This window comes from Papaver somniferum, unplaced genomic scaffold, assembly GCF_003573695.1.
Source record: "Papaver somniferum cultivar HN1 unplaced genomic scaffold, ASM357369v1 unplaced-scaffold_118, whole genome shotgun sequence".
NCBI classification, from domain to species: domain Eukaryota; kingdom Viridiplantae; phylum Streptophyta; class Magnoliopsida; order Ranunculales; family Papaveraceae; genus Papaver; species Papaver somniferum.
The window spans coordinates 17666741-17674634 of NW_020620825.1; the positions used below are offsets into that span (position 1 = coordinate 17666741).

General features: G+C 37.8%; 1 long non-coding RNA gene across 3 annotated transcripts; it reads right to left on the reverse strand.

Moving 5' to 3' along the window:
- Positions 1–4062: 4062 nt before the first annotated feature.
- LOC113330592 lies at positions 4063–7349 on the reverse strand. Of its 3 annotated transcripts, none has more exons than XR_003350342.1 (3): positions 5714–7349; positions 5091–5598; positions 4063–4786 (listed from the first exon to the last, which is right to left on the reverse strand). It is a non-coding gene; the product is annotated as an uncharacterized LOC113330592 (long non-coding RNA). The 3 variants fall into 3 exon arrangements; XR_003350341.1 differs by having other exon boundaries at positions 5144–5598; positions 5714–7348; XR_003350343.1 differs by lacking the exon at positions 4063–4786 and having other exon boundaries at positions 4795–5230; positions 5480–5598; positions 5714–7344.
- Between the last annotated feature and the right edge of the window lie 545 nt (positions 7350–7894).

Consider the following 7894-nt stretch of genomic DNA (forward strand, 5'->3'; position numbering starts at 1 on the left):
GTATTGGTTTTACATTATAAAAAGGTACGTTACAGTTTTAGTTTTTCTTTTGGGTTCAGATTGTGTTCGTACGGGTACCCAAATATTGCTTTCCACGAACCATTTATACAAACCCTAAAATTCATCGTCCCTAAGAAACCATTTAAATACCAAACCTATTGAGTCACGTACGCGTACTCTAGGTTATTTTCTTTGTGTCAAAAATGTCTTAACCTTCTCGCACTTGTGTTTTTGCAAGAGGTTTTCTTGATAAAGGTATTGGTTTCGAGTCCAAAGGGAGGAAGAAAAGAACCCTAGTAGAAGTTGATGGTCAAAATCCTGAGGATTTTTGTGATGCCTCATGCTACTATGCATATACTCATCAAGATGTTGAAAATGATGAGATGGTTTCAGCCGAAGTGGTTCATGATTTTCTTAAATACTTTGAGGAAGCAAAACTACAGCTCGTTGATACTATGAAGCGTCTCGATATGTTACGAATTGAGTTGAAAAAGGTTAATTCTTACCTTGTTCTCATGAAGACACATGTTAAAGATCTTCTCAATGAGGATATATTCTCTGAAGAAGCAGTGGATGTTGTCAATTACAAGCTCAAAGGACTCAAGACTCGTGAGGGTTCCGGGAATGCTCCTTGATATCAGTTAATGATCGGTTTTGTTGGTTCAAGAGTCACTTGTTTTTCTTTCTTTTTTTTCCAGTTTTTTGATTCTTAATGTCTAGGAAACTTCTTATGAGAATTTATTCTTATGTTTTAAGAAGGATAACTAGGGTTTGGAATAACTTATATTGTGATTACACATAGCTGTTGCCAACGATTTTCATCTTGCAATATTTTAGATTTATTTATTAAAATTCTAAGTCGTTTGGAAGATGACTTTGCGGTATTAATCTTTGTTGGTTTCATATATTGCAAATAATATCATGGGATATGTGTGTTTACGTTCGTGAACTATGATTGTCCCATATATGTCAAAAGTTAAATCTATTATGTCATTATGCAAATATTGATAAAATAAAGAATAAACTTTTTAATATTCCGCAGCATTGATCTTTCCCTGATCCACTTATATGTGAAAGTACTGTACGTCTCCGTAAGTTTTCTTATGTTGTGATTTTCCGATTAAATTAATCATTAAGGTTCCTTTGTGGTTAATTTAATTGAGTTTTCTGGATACAAATTCATGTTTCATGTGATTTGTTAATGTCCAAAGAAATCCTTTTTTTCTTGTAAAAGTAAGGTCGCTCTTATTGTTCTTTCGGGAATGACATTGTAATGACCCTAAAGCTCGTCAACGCTATTAGACCAGTCAAGTGACGAATTAGCTGATAATAACTCAATTATTTTATCACGAATGTTAATTAATAGAAATTAATCTAACAACGTTTTAGTTGCAAAACTAGTATCGTTGAAAAGATCTCGAAAAGTTATGCGAGATGGACTACTCGAGCGTGTCATTCAGATATCAGACGAAGAATAAATTGGCCTTTTTGCAGTATAGCCAACTTGGCAGTCCTTATCCGTTTCTCGGGTACCTTTAGCATTTTTGGTTGGCCATATCTCCACCAAACCGACCGAGAAGAGTTTATCCTTATCTTCTTATTTCTCTTTCTTCTTCTTTCTTCTCTTATCTTCTCCCTGTTCTTCCTTCTTAATGATTTCGAGAATCAGTTCATGATTCTGAGATGATATAAAGCTGGCGGAGATCGAAGGTTAATTGATAGTAGTAGTTTTGGTTGTTTTGGTGGAATCAAACCCAAAAGGAAGGTGAAACATAGAATTGTAATTAGGGTTTTAGATTTCGTTTTGAGATACGTGGATTTGATTAGTATATTACGTTTATGTTGGATGAAGATCGAACGGGTTGGTGTTTGATTAGAGTCTTGAAGGTGATTCAGTGAAGAATCACTGATGAGATTTGAATTAGGGTTTCATGAGAGTTGAAGAATTCGAAGATGAAATTGATACTCTAGAAGATCAAATTGAAGATGGGTTTTGAGTACGTTTTATGAAGAAGAAGATGACTATGTCAATTTGAGGATTTGATTTGAGAATTCAGGAATTAGGGTTTCTGCTGATAGAAGTTTGAATTCGATTTGGTGATGATTAAGATGAAATGAAGGATGGGTTTTAGGAACAAGTCATGAAGAAGAAGTTGGTTGTATTAATTTGGGGATTCGATTTGAGAAATTGAAGGGTTAGGGTTCATGTGTTCTTCCCCAAATTGAATTAGGGTTTGAGTTAAATTAATAATGATTTAGAGTAGCAAATAGATGAAGTACAAAGGGGTAGTTGGTGGATTGGTGCGGTGAAGCCGTCTAAAGAAGAAATTGAAGATTTGAATAATCAGTGAATTATAGGGTTTAATGTTCTTCCCCAAACTCGAGATTAAGAAGAATTAGAAGATGGAACAGGGAGTTTGACGAAAGATTAAGTTGTGGATGAATTGAGAGAATCATAGCCCGCGAACCCAGCCCGCGAACCGGCGAAGTTTTCATCCCGAGAATTTCTGTTGGAGTTTGTAAACTCTGTCCAGTACCTCAAGTCCGCGAACCTAGCCTGCGAACTTGTGAAGGTTATATATCTAAAGATGATTTCTGAACTAAACTTATAAAGACTAAGGAATTCTTTTGCAAACCGTGGCTATAAAGTTCATGAACCGATTCATGTGAATCAAATCATCTTTGCTTCAATTGTGTCTTGTGTTGTACATGAGATTTCCTTGCAATTGAGCAACTCTCTAACTAGTTCGTATGAGTCATTTGAACTAGTTATGATGAAGAAGAAATTGGTTGGTATGAAATGCTCAAAAGGCTAACCTTTTGGTTGACTATTGTTGAACCAACAATGTACACGTTTAGGTGCGGTTAATAAACCTAGAAGCGTGCATTTCATTTGTGTATAGCAAGCTAAGATTTCGATCTAACGATTGAGATATATAAGCTTGAATCTAAATCAGGTTTTCATCTAACGGTGGATAGTGTTTGCTTTGTGAGAAAGGCGAAACCCTGATTTGAAAGACTATATAAGGGGACATCTAGCAACTCTACAAACTAATCCCCACACCTTACGTGTGATACTAGTTTGCGTGTTAGAGTTGGTTCTCCTTTAACCTTTGGTTTTCTTCTTCTAAAACCAGGTTAACGACTTAAAGACTTCATTGGGATTGTGAAGCCAGACCGATACTAATTTTATCATAGTTGTGTGTTCTGATCTTGCATCTTCTATCGTACGAGTACAATCAGATTGATTGGCTTGAGATTTGATATCTCCGATAGGCAAGATATAAAAAGTAATCACAAACATCTTCGTCTCATCGTTTGTGATTCCTCGACGTCTTGTTTCGCTACCATACGATTAAGATTGTTGCGAGGTGATTGATTAATCTAGGCTGTTCTTCGGGAATATAAGACCAGATTATCAATTAGTTCCTGTTCATCTTGATTATTATCAAAAGACGGAACAAAATCTTTAGGATTTTTCTGTGGGAGACAGATTGATCCTTTTTAGACTTGTTTGTGTGAGACAGATTTGTTTATTGTCAAAACCTGCGATTTTGGGTCGTAGCAACTCTTAGTTATGGGTGAGAACAACTAAGGGAATCAAGTACGCAGTATCCTGCTGGTGAGTCGAGCAAGCTCATACTAAGCCGCTCTTCCCAGTGCTAGACGAGTCTCGTCTCCATGTGAGTCGAGCCCTGACCCAGTTGAGACCAGTTGCCTGACGTGATGTGAGCGTCACAACCTAAAACGAGATGGGCAAACCCTCACCATTTTATTCGATGGGAAGATTATTTAAATACCCTTATTATAAGGCCCCTTCCAAAATACCCTTATCAACTTATACAAATACCACTATGCTTAACACATTACTAAAATACCCTTTTTTATATGATTATATACAAAACTACCACCACTACACTATTAAAAAAAAAACACTATACTACTCACCACTACTGTCCACCACCGTCAACCACCACCACCACCACCACTGTCCACCGCCGCCGCTGTCAGCCAACCACCACCACCGTCACCACTTTCTGCCACCGCCGTCCACCACCGCCCACCACCGCCGCCACCATTTTCCGCCACCGTCAACAACCACTTTCCGCCACCGCCGACCATTAGCCACCACCATCGCAGACCACCACCACTTTCCTCGTATCCACCACCCACCGCCGCCGTCAACCACCATCACCGCCGCCAACTACCACCACCGCCGCCAACTACCACCGCCATGTGGAGTCAACTTGCTGAAGTTGTGTCCATATCAGAGAGGCAACTAGCTCAAGTTGTCTCCAACAAATAGTGTACAGAAAAAAAAATTGCAAAACAAAATGGAACCAACTAACTCAAATTGTCTCTGAATCTGAGACAACTAGCCCAAGTTGTCTCCAATCTAGAACCAACTTGCTCAAGTTGTCTCCAAATATGGAGGCAACTAGCACAAATTGTCTACAAAAACAAACCTGTACCAAGTTGTCTCCAATCTAGAACCAACTAGCTCAAGGTGTCTCCAAATATGGAGGCAACTAGCACAAGTTGTCCATAAAAGCAAATCTATATAGGGACAAGTTGCTATAAAACTGAAGCCAACTAGCCCAAGTTGTCTTCAAATATAGAAACAACTTGTTCAAGTTGTCTCCAAATTTGAAACCAACTAACACAAGTTGTCTCCAAAGTGTTAAAAAAATGAGTAAACCTGGCGTGATTCGAACACACATTTTCTTACACGGAGTCAGTCGCGCTACCATTGCACCACAAGTTCATCACACATAAATATCCGGACCTGATCAAATATAAGTACATGAATTCAGCGTACCTCAATACATTTACATGCCTTCCTAGTAACATTTTTTCGAAAAATCAAATGAAGTTGCATTGTTTTATAAACTGATTCTATTTCTAAGCAATTATTAAACACAAAGCACCAAAAACTAACACACATAGTTTCCGCAGGAGGAGTGGTCGTAAATGTACATCTAAAAAACTTTGTTTTTATTTTAAGCTATACCACATACTAACATGCACTAGTTTAACAAGTACGTGCCAGCTATAGAATAAGAAAAATGGTAATTAAGGCGTAGAAATACCCTGAAGACAGCAACAGACATGATGACAGAACTGCTAGCAAGTAAGTATTTACCAAGTTCTGTTGTATCTCAGAGTAATTAGCTGTCTTAGCACCCAATATCCAAGTCAGGTTCCAACTTCCAAGATTACTAAATGGTGTCTGATAATACCAGCAAATGAACATTGAGTTTCGCATAAGCTTTAATTCCAATGTTGTTATACTACTGAAGTTATCATTCGTAGCAAACACCGGTGAACTCGGCAAATGAATAAACGCAGGACGTATATTAACCAAAATAAGTTTCAACTACTAAATGTAACAACTAAACCAAAATATGTAAAAAATATTTGATACGTTTCATGAAACAACTAAACCAAATCAATATGTAAACTGATAATAAAACAATACCGATTCACCCAAGACTGCAAGATAATCATATTAAGTATATCTCTACAATTTCCACCTTCAAAAATGGGGCAAAAAGCATCAGAACCCGTCATGAGCTAGTAAGGAAATGGCTGAAAGATCTGTAAGGAGCATTTGGTTAGTGCACCGGAATGAAGTTCCTAAGGATTTGATGCAATATGGAACTTATCTAATGTGGCACATGGTTAAGAACCAACTTAAACAAATAATAATTACCTCGTTGCAATGTCTTGAGCAATTCAGTTTCATCCAGCCTATCCACTTTGACTAAGGCTTTCACATAATCACTGCAGGCTGACCCTCATATAGTCTTATGACTCCTTCGGGATCATTTCGGCAGGAGAACTCTCTAAGCATTGCGGCATAACTCAAAACTTCTGATTCACGTACTCGGCAAGCAAAATTACCAATTACACGCACACCAACTTCATACCCCCACCAATTCCACTTATTCCATCACCAATTACAACCAAAGCAAGAACTAATCCAATCAACACTACTACACACGCAACACCAATACCCACCACCACCAAAGTTCCCAGCACACCCACGATACCAAACATTCTCCAATACAAGCCATTCGTACACAACAATAGTAAATAGAAGCCAATGATCAACCATGGCCGCGACACAGTCAATACACATCTATATATTCCTTCCTGCCAATCAATTCGAACAATTAGTACAAGCCTTCTATTGTATCTCTCCTTCTTCATGTTGTTGTTGCCTGTAAAGAAATGTGAGATAAAGAAATTGCTGCATCCATGAACACCATTTTCCCTCATTCAAACCATATCTGGTTCTCTGTGAGTCTCAATCTCGCAACCATAGCAGCAACATCTTATTCCTTCTTTTTTTTTGTGATCCCAAAAATCACACAGAACACCACCAACTCGAACTCAAAACCAAATAAATCAACACCCATTTGACCACCAAATACCTCCAGCAACTTCCATCTCATAACTGAGCCCTATACATCCACCACACAAATCCATTTAACCTTATTTGAATCTGCTACCTGAGAACCCATTCTGCACTTGATTTTTGTCTTGAAACTCCACCTCATGATCTGAATCTGACCTTTGTAATGTAAAAATCACCAATACACAATCGATTTTGAAGAATCCATCTCCTTTTGATAAATTTGTACAACAAAGATCGAAAAATTTTCAGAAATTGAAACCTTAAACTCTAAATTGCTGAATCTGAAAATCATTTTCTGATTTGATTTTTAATTTCAAATCTCTAAATCATACCTTAGTTTCCATTTTTATCTGGAAAAGGAAGTTGTTATTGTTGAAACGATGGTGGCCGTCATCGTAACGGTGGTGGTGGTGTTGATTTCTGGTTGAAGATTTTTTTTTCTCGTTGATTCCTCACCGGATCTAAGTTTTGAGGCCTATTTTCTAGTTGATACCCAGATTAGTTTTGTATCTAAATGAATATAGTCGGGTGTGGTGCTATAGGTGGTGGTTTAGGTAGTGACGGAGCTGATAATGTCAACGATGAAGATGGTGGTGGCAGATGCGAAGATGGTGCTGGTGGTGCAACGATGAAGATGCGCCGGTTATTTCTATTGATTTTTCCCTGAGTGAGATATTATAAAGTAGAAGTCCGAATATAACATCCAAAGGTTAAAAGAGGGATACGGAAATGGCTCCTAACCCTACCTCTTTACAACTGGATCCCTCTACTTCCTTACTAGACACCTATAAGGAATGGATTAAAAATTCAAGACAGGAGATATCTATATAACTAATTCTAACAAAAATGTGGATGATCTGGAAAGAAAGGTGTAACAGTGTCTTTGAATCTAAAACTAGAACATCAACACAATTATCTCAGGATATTCAACGACATCTATCTTTTTGGACTAAGAATCACTCTAAATCTATTAACAAAGAAACCTGCTACTCCCAGACCGTCTTGGATAGCTCCAGAAGATAACACACAAAAAATCAACATTGATGCAGCTTGGGATTCTCATATAACCCCCTCTAAGTTTTGCTATAATTTTACGTAATGATACAGGAATTTTCAAAGGAGGCAGAGCAGGACCGTCACTATCAACAGATCCACAAGAAGCAGAAGCAATAAGAGTGTACCAGGCAGCAATTTGGGCGAAGGAAAAGAACTTCAAAGATTTCAGCATTGAAGGAGATTGTGAAAGCTGTTTTAACTACTTGCAAGGAAAGCTCTCCGAGGTTTCATGGAGAAGTAAAGCTTTACTGGATGAAGCACCTAAAATCATTAGCGAAAGTCATAACTTTTTGGGTTTTCATTTTGTGCCTAGACTAGGAAATGAAGTAGTAGACTCTCTTGCTAAGTTTGCAAAAAAACTAACTTTTGTTACGGACTGGGATATGACCCCTCCAACATGTATCTTAAAAAAACTGG